Source organism: Rattus norvegicus, chromosome 6 (assembly GCF_021556685.1).
Source record: "Rattus norvegicus strain SHRSP/BbbUtx chromosome 6, alternate assembly SHRSP_T2T, whole genome shotgun sequence".
Lineage (NCBI taxonomy): Eukaryota > Metazoa > Chordata > Mammalia > Rodentia > Muridae > Rattus > Rattus norvegicus.
In genome coordinates, this window is record NC_141539.1 from 143,587,215 (window position 1) to 143,610,000 (window position 22,786).

The 22,786-nt window shown below is 46.8% G+C and overlaps 1 protein-coding gene across 8 annotated transcripts in view; it reads left to right on the plus strand.

Moving 5' to 3' along the window:
- Positions 1-22,786, plus strand: part of Ptprn2 (protein tyrosine phosphatase, receptor type N2) — a 744,317-nt gene that overhangs the window by 352,672 nt on the left and 368,859 nt on the right.

Sequence of the window (22,786 nt, forward strand, 5' to 3'; positions counted from 1 at the left end):
CATTTTAATTATATTCACCCTTTCCAACTCCTCTCACATTTACTTTTTTTTATCCACCGAACTTTCTGTTTTTTTAAAACCCATCAAGTCCAATCTGTGGATATTCTTAGGTGCGGGTCCTACCCTGAAGCACGGTCAACAGTGGCTCACACTCCTTCTCCTGACAGCTATCAGTAACCAGCAGCTCCTAGCCATGAGTGGAGCTTTGTGTACCAACCTCCCTTTCCAAAAAGAAAATCCTTCCTTACTTTCACTTCATTGGGAGTTTTTCTTTTCAAAAACAAAAAGCTTACTCATTTTGAAGAGGGCAGAGTCTCTGTTTTCCTCCCTCTCTGTGGAGACTCCACTCAGTGAAATTCCATTAAGTTAGCCACAGTCACCAGAATAGCTCATGCTGCCTTGCCTTCATGACCTGAGGGCGGACTCTTCCCCCCAAAGTTCCTTCTTCTACCCCAGGAGGCACCATGACTGTGGTGAGTAATATCCACTGGGTATGTACCGGGCTCATTTACTGATGGCTTACTCAGGAGCTGCCTAGTCCCAACTGGTCTCAGGGGGAAGCAATTCAAAGGCAAGATAAAATTATTTTGAACTATAATCACTAAAGGGTTTTAAAAGCAGAGTGATACAGTCTGACTTTTAATTGCATTTTTTTTATTCAGGTTGAGATACGTAAGATGCAAAGGGCCAAGTCTACCAGGGGTAAGATGTAGGGGAAGAGAAAATGAAGGGTAAGAGAAGGCAGACGTAGTGCTCTGGATGAGGACTAGGCTAGGAGCAAGGGAGGTGACATGGGTGAAGTCAGTAGTGTAGATGGGAGTGGCTCTGTGGATGCAGATGGTCACATGGATGTGGACAGTAATGTGAATGAGGAAAATGACAATGGGGAGAACTTCAGACAGAGGCAGGGCAGTGGTTGGAGGGGAGCATGGGGTAGAGGTCAGAGGTCTCGGTGTATGGCAGCATGCGAGGTGAGGGCAGGTTCAAATCCAACACTCTTCTTCCTGTTTGTACCTACATGGGTGTCCGTCATCATCAGAACAGGAAGTGCTTAGAGATAAACACACTGAGCACAACAGAAAGTTGATTCTGCCCATGTTGCTATTGGGGATGGATCTGAGAGGAGATACAGAGCGTCCCCCAAAGGCTTTGTGAAGAAGCGTGGTCTTCCTCTTGTGTTCATAGTGGGAGACAGTGGAACCTTCATGAGGTGACCCTAGTGGCAGGAAGCTGGGTCATTACAAAAGCATCATTGAAAGTGACGTTAGGACTCAGACCCCTTCCTCTTTTTATTTCCTTCCTTGAGGCAAGTAGCCCCCTCTGCCATGTGATCCCATTGTGATGTACTGTACTCCTACCATTGCAGCAGGCAAAACCACCTTACAGCAAGCCTTCTGAAACCATGAGCCAAAACAGACATTTCCTCCTCCTCAGTTGACTGTCTGAAGTGTCACATTACAATCACAGAAAGCTGACTATTGCAGTTACACGTGTAAACAGGGGCTCAGAATGGAAAACCAGGTTCTCCCCTGCAGGCCTGGGCTGATGTGTTTGGCAGGCTCTGCCTGAGGCAGTGTGCTGGCTGGTGTTTAATCAGCTTGACACAGCGAGAATCATCTGGGAAGAGCGACACTCAATTGAGAAAAAACACTCCTACCAGATTGGCCTGTGGGCAAGCCTGTGGGATGTCTTCTTGATTAATTATTTGTGTGGGTGGGTCAAGCCCACTATGAATGGTGCCGCTCTTGGGCAGGTGGTGCGGGATGGTATAAGAAAGCAGGCTGAGCAAGCCATGAGGAGCAAGCCAGTAAATAACATCTCTGGATGAATGACTTCAAGCTATAAAATGAAATAAACTCCTTTTTTAAAAATTTTAACCAAAGTAGTACAAATTGTCACCAGGATGGGCAGTGACTATAAGAAGTATAGCTCTTAGTGACCAATAGGCCTTGGCTCTACCTGTATTGAAACCTTGCCTAAATTCCTCCCCTGAAAGCTTAGGCTGTGCACATATAAACAGTATAGAATTGTGGTGTCAATACCACCAGAATAGGAAGGAGGTGGGCAGGTAGAAGCAGGTGCAGTTCTGTGGCTTTTGTTGGGGTTCAGCACCTTGATGTTGGGTGGATGTTAACTGGCTCTCTTTGAATATCTTTCTCTTTTTTCATCAGCTGTCGCTGTCTCCTCTTCATTCCCATGATCTAAAGACTCTGTGTGTGTGTGTGTGTGTGTGTGTGTGTGTGTGTGTGTGTGTGTGTGTCAGGAGGCAGGGAGAGGGAGAGAGAGAGAGAGAGAGAGAGAGAGAGAGAGAGAGAGAGAGCGCACAACTGGACAATGCCTGGCAATGGCCAATGGCCAGAGCACAGTGACTAGCAGGTGCTCCAGGGGGACTGTGTCTATGTCTGCAGAAGGGACCCTTACCAGGAACAACAACGTCAAGGAGTTCTTAGCTCACAGAGACTCTCAGCAGAAACCTGCTACTTCTGCACCTCATGTATCTTGAGCAGTGTCAAACCTGTCTTGTAGATTCAAAGTACCCTGCCTCTGTGCCTTCACTGGTTGATCTTCATTCTCTCTCTGTTAATACACAAAGGGTATGTCTGCTTTCTTTTATCCTCTTGGCACAGAGATAGAAGTACCTTTATACCTAGGTAGGAGTAGCTTGTTCCAGAAACAGGGTTGAGCACTGCAGAGTGACTTTGCACATCTCATGTGGCTTCAAGATAAGCTCTGGAGGAGAAAGACAAGAGTGTGAGCCTATACACTAGGTCATCTTCTTGCAGTCTCTCTCAGCTTAGCAGGCTGTCTCTGAGCAGGGGAAAGCAATGTCTGTCAAAAACCTCCTTTTGGGAATTCTACAGATGCCAGTTCCCATGGTAACTAGATGAGGAGAAGGGAGAATAGGGAGCTTGTTCTGAAATCTGACTTCAGCTTCAAGCCCCTCATCACAGGCTCACCCATGGCCCTCAGCAGGGCTTGTGAGCACAGATGTCTGTGGTGGTCTCATCTCCAACTGTCACTGAACCTTTGCCTGAGTCTGCTGCTTCAGTCCAGGATATGTGGGCCCACCTCAGGCTAGAGAGGAGGTAGTTGATTCTGGATAGGTGGTTGTTTGGCTCGGAATGGCCCAACTCTGTAGCTTCTTCTCCTTGGTCCACTGATGCATGGCACTATCCCTTCATCTTAGGTATGACTTGGTGGAGAGAGCATGTGCTAAATACATATGTAGCATGTTAACCCTCAACATTGTGCTCACCCCAGAACAGGTCAGATCAGCACAGCTATGGTTAACAGAAGGCAGGACTTGGGGTTAGGAGGTAGAGATGGCTGCGGAAAGCATCAGAAGTGAGAACAGGTGAGATGGCCAAGGGCTGCTGAGCATGAGGGACAGTGTAAGAGCATTTGGCTCTTGAGGTGAGATGCCCAGAGACTAGTCTAGGTGAACGATCCTGCCACAAACAGATGCTGAGTTGAGTGTGCTCAAGGCCAGATACACTTTCGGAAGTTTTGTCTGCAAACTACCCCACTGTTTTCTCCCAGGACAGGAATATGTAGTATAATGGCTTGCTCTTAGACGATGGCTGACTTGCACCGTGAGGCTGGAATTCCACATAACCCCAGACCAAGGCCCAGGACATTCAAGAGTGTAGTGAGGCAGTACAGGCCTGTTGGACCCACTGACAGGGACAACACTGTAGGTGGTTGCTCTTGGTACAGTGAAGATGTCAGATGCAAACTGGTCAATAGAACAAGAAGTCTACATTGGTGATAGTTATAGCCCTGCCTGAGAGCTACTCAGATACAACATGGGTGACTGTTAGACTGTAAATACAACAGACCTTCCCAACTTTAGAGCTGGAGGTTTCCCCATGTCCCCTTGCTACAGCCCCTCAGCCCTTTGTGCAACTTTCCTCAGCCTAACTCCATTCCCTCAACCTGGGCTACCTTCCAGAAACCCCTCAGTCAGAGTCCCATTCCTGTAGCCTCCTCAGCTGGGGTCATTTCCTATCACACCCCTCAGCCCAGCTAGCAAGCTGTCTCTGAGCAGAGGGAAGCAGTGTCTGTGAAAAGCCGTCTTTAGGGAGTTCTGCAGATGCTGGTCTCCATGGCAACTAGATGTGTCTCATGGACCAAGAATGGGGGTGGGGGGGAGCTGGCCTCATTGTTCCCAGCTCTCATTGGTGTCCTCACTGCAGCTCCCTGGCCACTAAGGCTGCTAAGGTGAAGTTGGAGAAGAGATAGGATTTGGAGCCTCCATTCAAAGTCTCTCAGCCCATGTTTTGGCCACTCTTGTGACCTTTTTAAGCTCAAAGGTGTCTCGTCTTTTCTCTTTGAAACTGGACCAAAACACACGTTTCACAGGCTGTTTTGGGAAGGAACTGACCTGAGAGCACAATTTAAATTCTAAAGGACTTGGGTGAAACTGTTGGTTGTCATTGGCAGCCAACCTTTGCTTGCCTGGCATCCCACAGGACATCTAGAGACAGAGAATGCAAATCACCATAGAGAGACCAACCGTTCCTGTTCTTCCCCCACAGGAGGGGGGACCACAGTGCAAATGGGATTAGGAGAATTGCTGTGTGTATTCACTAATGGGGGTGGACCAGTTACATCACACACCAAAGTGAGACCTTTCCCTGGACTTCCCTTGCGGGCTGATCCTGTTGACATGAGAATTTGCATTATGCAAAGTGTAGGGTTGTGGAGATGGCACAAGGAGCATGTCATCTCACAGAATTATCATGTTGTCCAGGGGCAGTAAAGAGGGACAGCTCTAATCTGTGCTGTGCACTGGCTCTGATTAAAGGCGGCTGTGCAATCACTCCTCTTAGACCTGAAGACAGTTTGCATTTTATCAACACCTTGTCTCATTACACTTGCAAAGGCAGCAAGTTTTCAGTGATGGCCTTTAGAGAAAGCAATCATGCAGGGCTCGTTCCCAGAACAGGCAATCCCCATCTTCACTGCTCTTGACTCCTGCCACAGCTGCTCAGGGTGGGTTCAGGCTGCTTCAAGGAGTCTTCCGTGTTTCTGGTTAGAGTGAAGCGGTGTTTGTATTTGATCAGTTAACATTTGAGCTTTGATACTAGGTGTTTATCCAACTCCTTACTTGGAAGGTGATACTTCTTTTTGCAGAGGTTTCCAGTCTCCCTCTGGTACTAATTACAAATATACCTGTAGGTTGTCCTTGGACCTAAAGAATTAGGCCCCACTGTGGAGGCAGAGCCCAGGCTCTGGAGACCCTGGAGGTCTCCTAGCCTCATGCAGAGGGGCCTTCTGCTTCACACAGCCATGCATCCGTGTACCCACCCTTCCTGGGCTCTCCATGACCCTCAGGTCTGCTCTTCCCTCTCTGTCTGCTGCTTCTTTCTCCAGCTACCCATCTAATCCAACCCCATAGGAAACTGATATGCGGTTACGAGGGTTTCCCTGAACTCTCAACCTTTGGTGACCTCTGACCCATGCCTTCACCCTATTCTGTCCAGCAAACTGAACAGCAAGCTATGGCCCTTGGGCTCTACTCGCAGCTGCTGCTTGGGGGAGTCAGGCTCAACACTCTCGCTGTGCACCTTATCATGGACTGTGCTCTCGGCAGAGCTCTGGGATTTTACAGACTAAAGAGTCCATGAAGCCCAGAATATTTACTTTCTGGCCAGCCTGGTAGACTTCTCAGAGCAAGTACAGAACTCAGCACACCCTAAGTAAAAGAGGCAGGTTAGGGTCCTCCCTGCTGTAAAATAGTAAGAGGGTAAACCTCTTTGGGGGAAGTGGTTATATTAGATAAGACTACAATATCTGTTCTTGACTACATCTAGAACTGACTAAAACCTAAAAAAAAAATGCCTCTGCATACCTTGTAGAGATTTTTGCTTAATTTGAAGCAGGAGGATCTACTTCTAGTCTAGATCATGGAGGTGGAAAGACACATCTTAATCCAGATCTTTTGAGGTGGGAATCCCCCCCACCTCTCTCTCTGTCTGTCTGTCTCTCTCTCTCATTCTCTGCTTGCTCTCACCCTTGCTAATGAGTTCACTTCTTCACTGGTGTTGGTGGCTACTTCTTCAGGATTCCAGCATATACTGAAGACCAACAGAGACATCTAGTTTTGTGGACTGAACAATTGCTGAGTTCTTGGACTTCCTTTGTTTTTAACTACTTATTGATTGTGAACTTCACACCATGCACCCCAACCCCACTCATCTTCCCATCCCTTCATTTCTACCCTCTGCCCTTGCGACCTCCCAGACAAAAGAAAAAAAAAATCCCATTGTGGCAGCTGCAGTTCCTGTGTGTCCCACAATATAGCCTTTTGTCCACACTTCTTCATTTTCAGATTTCATTGCAATGAGTCATTGGTCTGGATCAAGACTTCTGCTACACTATCAATACTGGATCCTCACTGGGACTTCTCTCAGATATGGTGTTGTTCCCCAGTGTTGTGGAGATCCTACAGCTTGGATCTGTAGGGCAGGCCCTTCATATGCTCCAGCAGTTCATACATGGAGTAGATGTTGGGATTGGCCAACTCAAAACCCTGGATCTGGGCCTGGGTGGTAGCTGAGCCTGTCAGCCCACCAGCTGCCCTGAACCTACACTAGCTGAGTGACCTGTCCAGCATTGCTCCAGCTGCCTTGCCTAATGCCTCAGCAGGCAGGAGGTAGAGCCAGCTCTCCCACTCTCATACCATTGGAGTGGCGTGGGAGCAATGAGTAAACCGAGGCAGCAGAAGAAAAATCTGCATCTATTTAAGGTTAGAAAGCTGCAGCAGGCTATTTTCCTGGGAATCCTTTCAATGAGAGCTCATTCAGCCTTGTCTGAAGGATAGCCTTTCAAGAGCCAAAGGCCTCCTGGTTTTCTTATTCTAAGACAATGCAAACCAAGACAATGGCATTTCCATGCACGAGGTGATTTCCATTTTTATATGCAATTGCTCTTATTTTAATAGAAGTCAGATTTCTTTTATCTGTAATTAAATCCAGACTATGTTATTTGTTGAAGGTCCTCGTGGATGTTTGACTTTATTATCCTGAGACTGAACGGGTAAAATAGTTCTGAGCCTCCTGTTAGTAATTTGACTTACCATCCACTTTCTGCAAAAAACAAATCCCCAAAGGGCAGCCAGCTTGATCTGACTCTGAGTCTCCTACAAACCCCAGACCACACTGTCTCAGAGCACCATCAGATGGACCCACTACACACCTCCTTGTCTCTCAGTTTTTCTGTGTCAGAGCTCCAGTGACCTCTTTGGAAATCTGTATCCGGTCTTCTCACTCTGGAGATGACCCAGGCTTCTCGCTGATTCCTATGTACTTTCCAAGAGGATACTTTGGTGCCGAGTCCTTGGCTTTTGTAAAGGGGAGATACCAGGGGAAGCTCATGGGCACCTATGTATGTGTTCCTCCCATTTTTCCCAGTCAAAAGATCTTTAGAAATTCTGCATCTTGGGTGGCTGTAGATAACAATGCAACAATGAGGATGTCCTCCCCCATCAGCTTTCCTCTTGTTCTTGACTGGCAGGAGGCTACCACACAAGCTTGTGCTTACGTGCATAGCCTGTCACATGGAAGAGCATGCTGGTGAGTCACTATAATTTTTTCCTGGATTTCCTCTTTTTTCCAACTTGACCCTTTGTTGAGTGTGTGCATCATGGTACACAAGCTCCTGGGAAAACCACAGAACCCTTTTTTGAGTAGTGGGTGGAAAAGCTCTGAGCCTCAGCTTTTCCTTAGTGATATACTGATCCTTGGCCACTGTTCTACCGAAGAGAAATCATGACCAAGGCAACTCTCATGAAAGTAAACCTTAATCGGGGCTTGCTTACGATTTCAGAGAGTTACTTCATCATGGCAGGGAGCATGGCGACAGGCAGGCGTGGTACAGGAGAAGTAGCTGAGACCTATAACCTGGCCCACAAGCAGAAAGTGAGAAACTAGGCCTGGTGTGAAGTTTTAAAACCTCACAACCCACTCCTAGTGACACACTTTCCTAAACAAAGCCACATCTCCTAATCCTTCTAATCTTTTCAAATGGCCCCTCCCTAAAGACTAAGCCTTCAAATATATGAGCCTATGGTGGACACTCTTATTCCAACTACCACATGCTGCATCAGCAGCAGTCATGCATATTCTGTGAAAGTCCTCCCAGAGGGGATGGGAGAGGCAGTTAAACTGGAGCCAGTTCTGTGTTCACAGGACATTGCCCTTTCCTGTTTCCAAACAAGTGTCAAATATCTTCCAGCTGATGAACTTCTGGAAATTACTAAGCCAAAACTTCAGGTCATTCGAAGGAAGAAAGTGACATTGGGCAAAGCAAAAAAAGGAACATTAGCACCACACATCCTCCAGGGTCTACATATCTATACTTTTAAAGTCCAGTTTGGGCAGAGAGCTACCACAAGAAACACTGCCCAATACAGCACCCATCCAGGCACCAAATTCCACTGTAGTCTCCTAACTGGATGCCTTTGGTGTCTCTGGAAACTGGTATGAAGACTTATATAACCACCTGTTACTATCTTATGGGACTAACCTGCTCCTGACTTCTGACAACCCTATCCTGGCCATCCATACAGAGGAGTTCTAAGAGATATCCTTGCAAAATGGCAGTGTGTCTGAGGCTCTTCTGGACTCCTATGCACGTAGTTTGGATTACTTGTCACACTTCCTCTTTGAGTAGAGTGACGATAGACCCCTAAACTTGCTGCCTTTGTCTTTTTCTGGTGACACCGATAAGTTCACTGAGGTCTTTCTTACTTTTCTCCATAGAGGTCTGTGCTCACTCTGAGTATGTAGGCTCCTGATGTCGTATCCTGACACATGCTGCTCACTAATGAACACAGGGTGGTGGAGGCTCAGTCTGTGGTAGTCTGTTCACTCTATTTAGAGAGAACATAAATGGGTCTGCTGAGAAGCCACATAAACTCCTAAGAACTCCCAAAGAATGGATGTATGAACAGCGCCTATTTGAAGCATCCATGGTTTCCATTTGAAGCCAGCTTAACCAATGGTTCTGCACTGAGGTTAACCCTGAACAATCCTACCTATGTATCCAATCAAGAATGTCCACTGGGCCAAGCTCCCTATGAATGTGTATTCAGGCATGCTCAATAGTCCTTGTGTTAATGTCATTATGGTTACCACCCAGGATTGTCTACACTCTCTTCTGACCTGCTTCTGGTCCTTCCTGAGACACTTCACAGTCATACCTATAGGTCACAGGGTATTAAGGCTGGAAAAGGATCTGTGTCTTTAGCATAGGCAGGAGTCAGATAGGGTAGATTGGACTGTCCCCTCTTATGCACATACATATTTGAGTAATTTGGATGGTTTTACTAAACTTATGTTTCCTCACTAATGTAGGGTCAACTAAGGATCTCTGCTAGCCAAAGGTTTGGCACCTGTAGCCACCACTATAGCCGCCACATTTGGCAGGTTCTCATTGTGGCTCCAAGATGGCTATTACATATGAGCAGGGGTCAGGCCTTCAAGCTCTTTTCAGAGCTCTCAGCCATGGAAACAATGACCGTTCATACTCAGCTCTGCCTTCTCTGAGTGTGTCACAGCGTGGGATGTGCCCTTCTTCTAGCTAGGAACATCTGTCATCTCAGACTGTCACATTTTCACATTCAGTCATTAGCTAGCATTTCTGCTTGTCAAGAAAAGTGGAGTTGGTCACTTCTGGATGGAAACACTCTACGGTTGGCTGGCTCATGCTCTGATAGGCTAACAAACCATTGTATTATATTGTAATGACAGGTTAACAAACTCATTGAGACTCAGCTCCAAGCCCTCAGGTATATCCCCTCAGAAGTCAAGTGTATCTATAGTAATAGGTTCTTGGAATGGGGATGAAGTTGGATGGCGTGGAAACAGTCCATGAAGAAAGAAGAATAAAACTTGGTTCAACCTGACTTAGGTACCACTGCTGGGCAAAAGCCTCAAGTTTCTGACACCAGTTCATTATTATTATAGCAATATTTAAGCACAAGCTGCATGTTTAACTCCTTTTGGCTTCTCTGGTGCTCAATTTCATGCCCAAGGACCATTTGCCTTCTACATGTTCTGAGATACAAATGCTATCACCAAGGAGACACCACTGCCCCCTCAACAGCATGTGGGCCAGGTATGTCAGCTTTCACTTGCCACCTCTGGCTCTGGGCTCCCCTGGATTTACAGAAACAGGTGGAATTCTGAACATCCCTGTGCCCTCTGATCACACTGCAGCCCTGAGCTACAGTGGCACTTGTTCTTCTCCTAGAGAGACCATTGAGCTCGATGAAGGTTGGTATCAGTTCCCTCTCTGCAGAGGTTTTCACTGCTGGGTCCTGTGTCGCACCCTGGGAGGTGCATAGCCACTCGTCCCTAGTAAGTGCTCAGTAGGAATCAGAGATAGGCACTGTGAACTATGTGGGGGCACGGCCGTGGCTTCATCCTTCCATCCACATCCATTTTCTCTTGTGCTTAAGTGGTTCTTGGGTCAGCTGAGCACATCAGTAATTGCATAGGCAGACAACACGTTCTCCGAGTGGAGCGACTGGGCCAGCTTCCTCCCTCTAATTTGTGATGTGATGCCATGGGCAACTGTGACCAACTCTGCCCACCCGGCTCATCCACGTTGCGCCAAGGGAGCGGTGAGTGACAGAGAAGCTGTCATCCTGTCCCAGGGTGGGAAGAGTGCTCTCTAGTCAGCATGATGAGACCACTATGATTCATGCTACATTGTGGAAGGTCGGTTTGATTTAGGGAAATGTCAGATTGATAGAGTGTTCAGAAAGAAAAGCAGGTTATAAACACAGAGCTGGGAGTTCAGCCTTCATGCAAGCCTGCTCTGTAAAACGACAATACGCAAAACATGTTATTCAAGCAAAATGCTTCTAAAGGCCTGTCTTTCCTCCCATGTCAGCCTTTTCTTAACAAGGTTGATCCAACCCCCTTTTCTGCTCTACTTTGCTTTGAAAATACTATCAGTTCTCATACATTAAAAAATATCAAATATAAATGGAATGAATATGTAGACAGTGCTCTATGATAACAGCCAGTATTGCCTGTGGGTGAGATATGTCCCTAAGAAGCCATGTCAGGATCCTCACCCCTGAACTATGATCATGACCTCATCTGGAAATACTGGAAGGTATCATCCAGTTAGATTGAGCTCAAAGAGTGGCGTCCTCACCCAATGTGACTGGTGTCCTTACAAGAAGAATAGTTCCCATGAAGACTGAGTCACCAAGAAGGCCCTGAGAAACCCTACATGCCTAGCATCTGAGCTGGCATGACGGTGTACACCATTTGGTCCAGAATGATGACGGTAGCTGTGCCTCCTTCTCTCTTATCCAGCCACAGGCAGCAGCAGGTGACTGGCCCTGGAATAAGAATGTGGCCATATGAGAACTGTCCCTTTATCTCAGAATTCCCATTTTCTTACAAAGCACTAACCTGCTACCATTCCTCATCACCCAGCCAGTATCATGAGTCCCTCTTCTGTAGGGTTGTAGGCCTGAGTCTGGGCCACCACAGGGCATGGCTGCTTGGAGAGGCAGAACTCTGGGAGTTTGACTGCACTTATCCCACGCCTCTCTTCTGAGGAAGGTGTTGGGCTGTAGGGAAGCACCAGAACATGGCTCATGGGGAGGGAAAGTGCAGTCTTAGGTGTGGGCATCCCTGGGCCTGTGACAAGTCCAGGGCTGTGGGTTTCTCAGACTCTTGGACATCAAGGCACTGCTGGGAATGGCAGACGAGCAGAGAACAGAGTCGGGGGCCTGTGAGCTGGGGAAAGCATCTAGCCTGGGTCCAAGGGGTGGGACATAAAGGGGGATCTCCAGTTTGTTCCAGTGGGATGATTGTCCTTAGCTTGATGGTGGCAGGCTTGGTGGCAGTTGTGGCTGGGAGCACAGAGAGGCCTTCTATGGGAATTTAGGCTTTAGCTCTGTAGGTGAAAGCCTCTTTCATGGTTCTCCACAGTGGATCTTGATGAAAAGAGAAAGTCCATGGTTCCAAACAGTTTATTGTCATGGTGGAAAAATGGATTTGTAAAATCATACTCCCCTTCTTAGGGTGGGCCTGAGATTAGATACCTTTTGCAGGGAGGAATGTCTGGGAAAGGAAGCTTATTGGCTAAGCCTCTAGGTACCTCATTAGCATGGAGAACTTTACTTTGGGCCTACATGACTATAGGACACGTTTCTTTTATGTGAGAAGCATGGCTCATGTTCTAAGTCAGTAGTCTGGCAGGGAGTTGGGAGTCACATAAGCCTCAGGTATGTGCCCACCGACTCTCCAGGTCTTGACCTGCTCTATCTTACCAAACTTCCTGGCAGGGTCTTATGTCCTACACACATCCATCCAGTATCATTGGCAAGACACTTAGCTAGTGGCAGACGCTACACAAGTTGCTACAGAAGCAAGTAGGTGTCCCCAGCTCTTCTGGCCACAGGAATACCTGTCCTACCATGCCAGGTAATTGCTTCTTTTCTACCCATGACATATAACTTATTACAAACTATTCCTTTTCATGACATGGGTAAGAAAATTCTCCTGTATTGGGAATTTACAATGTAGCAATGTAAATAAGATAGAAAGAAACAATGTAGCCATTTAAATAAGCTAGAAAAAAAAACATGGGGGAGAGGTCAGCTTCTGTTCCTGGATGGTGTGGTAGTCTCTGCAAGAATTTAGTTTAACAGTGACTTTGGAAGGAGCGATCTTTTTGGTATTACAGGTGTGTGTGTGTGTGTGTGTGTGTGTGTGTGTGTGTGTGTGTGTGTGTGAGAGAGAGAGAGAGAGAGAGAGAGAGAGAGAGAGAGAGAGAGAATTAGACATTGCCATGGAAGCAGTTTAGGCAGATTCTATGAAGGCCTTAAGGATTGCAATTTTCAGTTTCAGTGGAGGGTCCCTAGAGACCCATGGCCTCCCACACTGGTGACTCACAAGTCTTTGCAGTGGCTTTGGAAAGGCAGCCCTTGTCACAGTTTCCCTTACTGGAAAATTGTTGTTCTTGGTTGTCCGTGGGAGCCCTGCATTTTCTCAGCCAGTTGCAGAGTTGCAGGTGCCTTGACACCTGTCAGCCACACTGGCTGCCAGGTGATAATTAGAGGTCGGCTTTGTTTCTCTCACACAGACTAAGTATGGATATGGAGTTGGCTATTGTGGAGTTGGGAGGCCGTTGTCTGACTGTTTTAAGTCTCAGATCTGTGGTGATGATAGAGGAAGGAGGTAAACTGCAACACCCTCTGATGCCTTCCCAGAGGGGCTGAGGGTGCTGGGTTTTCATGAATTTCAAATCTCTGATGCATGGTGAATGCACTGGGGAGGAGTGCACAGAATCTGGAGCTTTGAACAGAACACACGTATAGATCTAGTGGAAGCTCTTTTGACACAAGAGTCATCTCTATAGTTGCCAGCTCTGTCATATGAGATAATATGAAAATTCAAGAAGCAGCAACTAGTTCCCAGACAGTGAAGAGGCATAAACCAGGGAAACCATGATTTCACCTCAGGCCAGCCTGTGGGGTAGTCAGAAGGTGCTTGGGAGATGAAGGATTGGAAAGAGGGATCAGAGGATAGAAGGCAAGAACAACAGGGTCCTGGGCTCCCAAGCTGCCTGCGTGCACTCACACAAGGAGGAAGAGTATGGCCAGGCTGTGTGGGAGGGCATCCTTCCAGCGTTCCCTCAGCCCACTGCTGGACTTGGGATGTGCCCATGAAGCCACAATCCTGGAGGGAGACAAACAGCTGTCCTGTCACACCATGTATTGTCCCACTCTGCACATTAGCCCGGAAACTGAGTATTAGTTTCCACTCAAATGTGTTGAGAAGGATTCCTCTTCACAGGAACCCAGTGGCTACAAGGCTCCGCCAAATCTCCCACGGTGGGTTTGAACAGTATTTAAACGAAAGGAAGCACATTTGTATGCATCTCTCTGGAACATGCCTATTATGGTTAAATGCTTTTCTTTTACCACATTAAACAACTTTAATCCCTTTAGTGCGTTTCAATAAAACGCACCAGGAAAAGATGTCTTTTCATTTTGTATAATAGCTGTCCCTCCTCAGGATGGCCCACGTTCGATATGAGATGCTCAAGTTGCTCTTAAATTTTTTTCTACCTATCAAATACACTGCTCCTGTCTTTTCTATTCTCCGATGAATGGTGAGAGGAACCACGGCAGCAGCAACCCACCTGGACTCGGCTGTAGGCTCTTCACGTCCTGTCAGTTTCTGGTTCCTGTCCACTCTAGTTGAAAGCATTTCTGCATAGCTGCCTTGCTTTTTAATCCCATTTTGGTATGCAGTGGTGCCAGGTTGGCCTTTGAATGTCCTTCATGGGTTTCCCCAAACCTCAAAACCATCACAGCTTAGTTAATGGAACCCACTCATACTAATCCCACTAGAGATGGAGACGATAAAGAGTGTTTGTGTGCTTAGTGGCCCCAAGACAAGTTTTTAGGAACTGGAGGGATTGGCTGGGGTCCAGGTGGGGAGGAGCCTTCAGCTGTCCCCAGGAGAATGGCGCAGGGACGGAGCCCAGCTGAGATGCAGATCTAAGTCTCTTCTGGCAGAAATGTGCACAAAACCCTGTGAGTCATCCTTAATGGAAATAGCCAAGCACATCATGGCGTCAGGCAAAGTGGAGGGCTCAAAAGGTGGCAAATGACTGCCACTTGTCACCGTGCAAGCCAGCACATGCAAGAGCAGAGTAATGATGGAGCAGGAAACCTCTCCCTCCCCAGGAGGCCGGTGCCGAGGTGGTAGATGTTCAAGTCCCATGAAGTCATCCATGAAGTCACAGCCACTGCTTTCTAAGAAATCCAATTAAAGCCTTCTATTTTTCTTTAACTTTCCCAATCCAATATTCATAGGTGGGTCTTTTGCTCTTTTCTAAAGAGAGTTTGAATGAAGGAAGAATTAAATAGTGTGTCAAAGAAGACCACTCCTGATAATGCCATGCATAATAAACATTAGCAAGCATTTTGAAAAAAAATTTTTTTCCTCCAGTAGCAGTCTTTGCCATATTAATTTAATCCTGCTGTCTAATATAATGCAATCGCTTTGAAACAGTCTCGACTCGGGTGCACAGGGACTTTCTGGAGCAGAGGCCAAATTTCCGTCACCTGATGAGCTAATTGGACGTGGCAGCCTCCTGCGCAGATGGCCTCCCTTGTCAATAGCTTCTTGCCGGAGACAAAGAGAGACAAATGTCTATATCCACCATCCCTCGAGCACGGGCCCCCTGCCTCCTACACCCAATGCCATCAGGTAGTTGCTGTAGGTTTCCATCCAGGCTTTTGTGCGGGTGCTGGATGAGCCTGCAGAACCATTACAGATGCGCCAGCCAGGCCTGCTTGTTTAAGTACAGTGCGTGTTTTGACGTGTAAATTTACATGAGGCATATTTAATCAGTCACAAAGATATGCTAATTGGATTCCTATGTGAACTGAATAAAAAGCGTGCTCGAAGAAAGATGAACTTGCTACCAGCTGGGACACTTTATAATCAGTGCTGTGCGTCACTGAATGCCAGAGGGAGGGGCAGGTGTCTGCCAGGAGAGCACAATGGAGGAGATCCTGTTCTGTGGGAATTCAGATGCATGAAGCAGACGGCCACTTTGCCTTCAGTTACTACAGAAAGCCCCCATGTCCTCAGTGCCCCTCACACAAGGTAGACAGTAAGGGACGCCATACACTGTACACATCTCGAGTCACACCCTAATCAGAATAGAGCAGTGACTGGGGAGCAGACTGAGTCTTTCTAATACCCGTTCTCACATGGGAGTAGAGTAAAGAAACCACAGGTCTCCAGCAAAGTCTCGACCTTGAGCATTGACTGCCAAGCTCAGAGTTGTGGGGCTAAGCAGGGCAGCATTCCCCCCACGTCCCTTGTCACACGCCATAGCATCGATGGCCTCTGGTTTCTCTGGCATGCTCAGGAGACCTCTGGGCATTGTGTTTGTTGGTCAGAAGGTAATGAGACACAGTATCCAGGCCACCCCAGCCTCTGTGATATGTGTGCTGGCACTTCATACCAGGTTGAGTTTGTCACACGGTCTTGGGCACATTCTTCCCATGCAGAAGGGACATCTGGAAGGACAGTGGGTAGGTGAAGGACTCCAAGTGAGACAGTGGTAAGGACAAGGATCCAGCATAAACCGTACCTGGATGGAGCTGGAGATTCAGATAGCGCAGATGGCTGCATGCATTCTCATGCTTAAGTGTGTGTGCAGAGTAGGCTAAGGGCATAGTTTCCAATGTGCTCAGGAAGCCCTTGACAGGGAACATGTAGGGCAAGCTAGGAAAGGGGATAGAGTGACCTGGGGCTGAACTGAATCTGGCCCTTCTGTAGAGAAAGCAGGTTCTGCTCATCCTGCCACAGATGGCTGTGAGGACCTGATACCTTGGAAGGTGGGCAGTTCTCAGAATTCTGGAAGCCACCACAGACAAACTGAGTGGGTATGAGTCTTGGAGAGCTTAAAGGAGCGATTCCAGAGGAGTGTCTGACAGCCTCCCTGAAAGGGCTGGCACTCCAACAGTGACCAGAGGAGTTCCCAGAGGGTTCCGGTGGAGATTTTTGCCGTGCAGATCACTAAAAATGAAAAGTTGAAGTGAGGCTGTTTTGTTTCTGATGGTAAAGGTGGAGCCCCCAAACCAAAGGCACCTTGAAGGAGACAGCTCCCACAAGTATTTGTGATGTGTAACAGGCTATATAGGTTGTGCCGATGTCTGTTTGATTCTTTGACTCTAATATTGTTCTTTTTCTTTTAATTTAAAGAATCGTTGTTTTAAAACATGAAATCCTGTGAAATTCACTAGCTGCTTCTTCTCTTTCTAAAGTAGCTCTAGCCACAGTATTTAAACAGCGGCCCTTAGAAATTATGCGAGCGGAGGCGTCCTTTCAAAGCTATGCCATCTCAGTCGACGTGTTTCTATTACTCTTCGTAATTTAAATTTTGTCTCAACAAAACGAGGCTCATTAGCAGTGGGGTGTGTTCCTAGATAAGCCTGTTCCTTCTTGAGCTCTTCCTAGCCCTAAAGGTGATAACTTCATCCCAATTATCGGCCACCACGTGCCCCTCAGGGCATCCTTTGAGGGCCATCTGTCCACATGGCTGGTGTGGTAGAAAACCATGAAGGTGGAGCTCTGTCTCTCAAGGAATTTAGACTTAAGGACCTAGGAGGGCCTGAGTGAGTCCAGGCTTGAGCCTTCAGCGCAGGTGCCTGTGGGATGCTACAATCCCATGAGGTGAGAGCAGATACATAGAGTCAGAGAGAGAAAATTTCTTTGAAGTTTCAGACAGATGTCCCAAGGAGCTGGGGCTGAGGTGGCCAGGAAAATGAGGACAACTGAGAGGCTGGCTCAGTGCTTCAGGCCAGTCTTTTGGGGAGCAATATGGTGACAGGCAAGACTTAGTAGGAGGACTGGGAAGGGAAGAGGCTCATAATTCTGGCCATCATTTTGGAGGTTCATTTAATGCCTTTAAATGTCAGTTGCCATCTCCATGAAAGAATCATGTTAGTGTCTACCTCTGAGTATTGTCCAGGAGACTCAAATGCAGTTCAAGTGATTGAAAAGTAGCTGCCAGACACATGTAGGTAGTCATTATTAATATTTTCAATGAATAGAGTGTGAATCGTTGAATTTTCGATTCATTCTATATCCATAGATGCTTAAGAGTGTTCCCTGAGACACACAGAAGTAACAAGTGATATGTGTTAAATGGAACAAAACTATATACTCAAATAGAGTGAAACCGACACCCAGGAACTCAGCTCAACAAAGTGAACATAATTGTGATGATGATGACGATGGTGGTGGTGGTGGTGGTGGTGGTGGTGGTGGTGGTGGTGGTGGTGGCAGTGGTGGCAGTGGTGATGGTGGTGGTTGGTGATGGTGGTGGTTGGTGATGGTGGTGGTGGTGGTTGGTGGTAGTGATGATGGTGGTGGTGGTGGTTGGTGGTAGTGATGATGGTGGTAATAGTGATGATGGTGGTGGTAGTGATGGTGGTATGGTGGTGGTTAGCAGTTGTTGTTGCTGATGATGATAGTTGTTGGTGTCTATAATGGTGATGGTGGTTATAGTGGTGATGATGGTATGATAGTAACTGGTGGTGGTGGTGGTTGGTGATGGTGGTGATGGTGGTAGTAGTTGTAGTGGTGATGGTGGTGTGGTGGTAGTAGTAGTAGTAGTAGTAGTAGTTGTTGTTGTTGTTGTTGTTGTTGTTTTTGTTGTCGTTGGTGGTGGTGGTGGCAGAAGTGTGGCATTGATACTGGGGATGGTGAACATGATGATGATGCTATGGTGCTGACGGTGATGATGGTGTTGATGAAGAAGATGATGGTGAGAGTATGGGAATGATGTTGATGGTGATTTTATGGCACTGACAGCAATGATAGTAGCAGTAGTGATGATAGTGATGATGGTGAGGTTGATGGTGGTAGTAACAATGGTGATGGTGGTGAGTATGGTAGGATATGATTATGATGGTAAGGATAAAAGGATACTTATGGCAACAGTGATATTGAAGGTAATGGTGATGGTTAGGGTGTTGCTGCTGATGGTAGGAGTGTGGGTAATGTTGATGGTGAGGAAGATGGCATGGTGGTAATAAAGATAATGTTGGGCCTTACCTTCCTTAAAATGTACCATTCAAGTGTTCACAGATGAGCTATGTTCCCTGTCACTCACAGAAATTAAGTCTAGGGAGAGAAGGGTATGTTAGGGCAGTATAGCTAAATTGGTGTAGCTAAAGGGACCTGATAGCATTTTCCCTTTACATATTTCTATATAGTTCATAAGAGAAATGATGTAGCGTCACAGAATTCATTTCCTGCACTGTTGGGAAGTCTGAGCTGAGGACGGGGCTGCGTCCTAGCACTGGCCATTCATGGTCAGTCATTTATGTCTTTCAGAGAAATAGCATGTACTACAAGGAATAGGCACTCCACAAATGCTGCTCTGAGCAGGCATTACTAATGGATGGCAGTGACATAGCATAATGCGGGGTGGGCCTGAGGTACAGAGGGACATGAAGAACTCTATGTTATCAGCCTTCTAGCTAGCTGATCCCAGAGGATTAGGGTCCCGTTAAAGATTAGTTCAGAGCATTATAGAGACTTCTTGACAATTTGTGGGAGCAGAAGGAGCTACAGCAGTCTTATCAGGAGGGGGCAGGTGCTCAGCTCACTGAAGATGAGAAGGATGATGACCAAATTCCTTCTCATGGTCTCCAAAAGTGCAGTTACGATACTCACGCTAGAGGGCGGGAGCAGCAAGAAGGTGTGCCTTTCTTTCTTTCTTTCTTTCTTTCTTTCTTTCTTTCTTTTTTTTTTTATTAACTTGAGTATTTCTTATATACATTTCGAGTGTTATTCCCTTTCCTGGTATCCAGGCAAACATCCTCCTCCCCCCTCCCCTTCCTTATGGGTGTTCCCCTCCCAACCCTCCCCCCATTGCCGCCCTCCCCCCGCCAGTCTAGTTCACTGGGGGTTCAGTCTTAGCAGGACCCAGGGCTTCCCCTTCCACTGGTGCTCTTACTAGGATATTCGTTGCTACCTATGAGGTCAGAGTCCAGGGTCAGTCCATGTATAGTCTTTAGGTAGTGGCTTAGTCCCTGGAAGCTCTGGTTGCTTGGCATTGTTGTTCATATGGGGTCTCGAGCCCCTTCAAGCTCTTCCAGTTCTTTCTCTGATTCCTTCAACAGGGGTCCTATTCTCAGTTCAGTGGTTTGCTGCTGGCATTCGCCTCTGTATTTGCTGTATTCTGGCTGTGTCTCTCAGGAGCGATCTACATCCGGCTCCTGTCTGCCTGCACTTCTTTGCTTCATCCATCTTGTCTAATTGGGTGGCTGTATATGTATGGGCCACATATGGGGCAGGCTCTGAATGGGTGTTCCTTCAGTCTCTGTTTTAATCTTTGCCTCTCTCTTCCCTGCCAAGGGTATTTTTGTTCCCCTTTTAAAGAAGGAGTGAAGCATTCACATTTTGATCATCCGTCTTGAGTTTCATTTGTTCTAGGCATCTAGGGTAATTCAAGCATTTGGGCTAATAACCACTTATCAATGAGTGCATACCATGTATGTCTTTCTGTGATTGGGTTAGCTCACTCAGGATGATATTTTCCAGTTCCAACCATTTGCCTACGAATTTCATAAAGTCGTTGTTTTTGATAGCTGAGTAATATTCCATTGTGTAGATGTACCACATTTTCTGTATCCATTCCTCTGTTGAAGGGCATCTGGGTTCTTTCCAGCTTCTGGCTATTATAAATAAGGCTGCAATGAACATAGTGGAGCACGTGTCTTCTTTCTGAGCCTGTCACCTAACACTCAAAGTTCCAAATCCTCCCAGAACTGTCACTTTTGTCCTGAGATACCAGCTAGTTAGGTTCAGTGTCATTGCAGGTGTGGTATAGAAGAGTGGTCACCCGAAAGAGTTGTGACTAGCTACCCAGGGCAATGTAGAGCAAAGGTGAAGAGAAAATCATACCTCCAAACCTGGTGATGATCAGGTGAGTTCTTAAAGACTGTTCTCTTTGGAGGTGCAAACGGTTTAGACTTAGTTTTAGAATCTCCTGCTTAGTCAAAATGAGAACACATTTACCAGAGTGACTCCTGGATTGTACAAGTTTCCAGTAAGGATTAGAGTCTTCAAGCAGAGATGAGGGTCAGCATCTGTAAGTGGTGGGCAGAACACTCACTGTTCCCTCCTGCCACTCCTGGCGCTTTCCCCTTGCCTCATGAACAGTGTACCTAGACACAGCCCTTTGTAATCGCCCCACCCTGTTTCCTGTGCTACTCAGTCATCTTCTTAACCAAAGTCTCCTTTGGACATTTCCTCAGCTGTTAGCATATGAAGCCATAGAATTCAGATAAAGTTATTTTAAATTTTCTTATCATAAGCACTTCATGGGTTTGCTTTGAGGGTTAATTAATTTTATGAAAATGTGCGTGCTGTGATGCACCACATAAGCATGAGGTTTCTGTCTCTGTGGGTGACCTGCGACCTTGCCATTCATCCTCTGTGTACCCCCCTGAGCTTTTAAAGTCATATGCACAGAGGAGGGATTCAGCAGGTTCCTCTGAGTGAGGAATGATAAGTTAACTCATCACAGGGGTTCTGAACCAGCGGTGTGGACTTTTGGTTCATTTCATACCTCTCTGTGGCTGTGAAGGTCCTCCCTTACACGGTAGTAGTTCTCAGAAGCCTGCGACTGCAGGGAAGCTTGCTGTTTGCTGCTGTGCTCTGGCCTCAAGACAACCTCAATGAGCAGGGCTTATGAATGTCAACAGCTCTGAAGCAAAACCTACCTCCTGTTGGAAATGAACCTGTTTGTGCAGATCTTGTTCTCAACCACATCAGCTGCCTACAGGGTTCTTCCTCCTGTGTGCAGCTTGGATTGGGCAATGGTAGTCATGGTAAGTGCTGCCCTTGAGAAAGTTGGTCACTTTCTAAAGCCAGGCAACCAGAATGCAAGTCTTGCTGACATCTGACCTCTCTCCTGATCCCATGTCAGAGGACGTTGGCACCCAAGGCACTGCTCTGACTATGTAGTGAGTCCCTTTAACTGCACATTGTCCACCCAGAAGCTACTTAACTGAACTAGACCTCATCCCTCCACATCTCTGCCTCTGCCTGTGAGTGGCCAGGTGACTGGCGTATTGGGATATTCAGTCTTTATATGAGTATTTCATTTTTTTTTCAGAGAAGTATAGAATTTATAAATAGGAAAACTGACAGTGGTCACTTTAAATAAGAACAGCAGCCTGTAAGTTAGCAGGTGATTCATGAAAGTTGTTTTCCAGTTATATGAACTGGAAACATCCACAGAAGTACCCTCTTCCTCAACACAACAACAGGTGCTTCATCATCATGGCCCTGGGCATGGGAAAAGGTGAGCCGGAAAGTTTCACCAACTAGTTCCTAGTGAGCACCTACTGTATGCTCAGGATGGCTCCCACAGCAAACAGGAGCCTTCAACGCCTTTGTCCTTCAGGAGTTTTCACTGGAGGCACAAGAGTAACAACCACAGAAAGGGGAATGCTGTGGAGAGGAGGAGCCCAGGGGCAACAGAAATAAACAGTGTGTTATATAGTTGGTAACTATCCCTGTCCCTTCCCAGGACTGGGGATTGAACCCAGAGCTAGGCGGGCACTCTATCACAGAGCTACATTCCCCGCCCTTCTCTTCCATTTTTACTTTGAGACAGAGTCTTTGTTGCCCAGGCTGGGTTCGATATGTAGCCCAAACTGACCTTGAACTTGAGATCCTCCTGCCCCATCCTTGCAGGGATTGCAGGCTAGGTCACCTTACCATCTTGTCCTTTTTTGTAGTTAACGATTAACATTTGACAGAATATTTCCCCATTTCCAAGCATGCTAGAAAGAATGAAGAACTCAAGCAATTTGGTAAAGCTGACCTTGAATCTCTGGAATATCCTGTTCTGTCTCTTGACTAGACATTTTAATGAGAACTGACCACTGTCAACACTACAGAGTAGTTAAGCCTCCTGGTGTGCTTGCTGAACCTCTGGTTATTGGGTGCCACTTGCACTGGTATTTTGGTTTACATTTGGAAATCCATTCAATGCTTCTTTTGGACATAGAGGCTACACGTAATATTTTGATATGCAGCTGTCTCCTGGCTGGGCTCATTCCCAGACAGCTCTTCAGAGGAACTCACAGGCTGCGTGTCCATTCTCAGAATCACATAAACCCACACCCCCTTTTGTGGACCCAAATCCCACGCAAAAGCTTGAGTTTTACCTTCCAAGGCCCTTTGTTTCCTCTCCTATATGT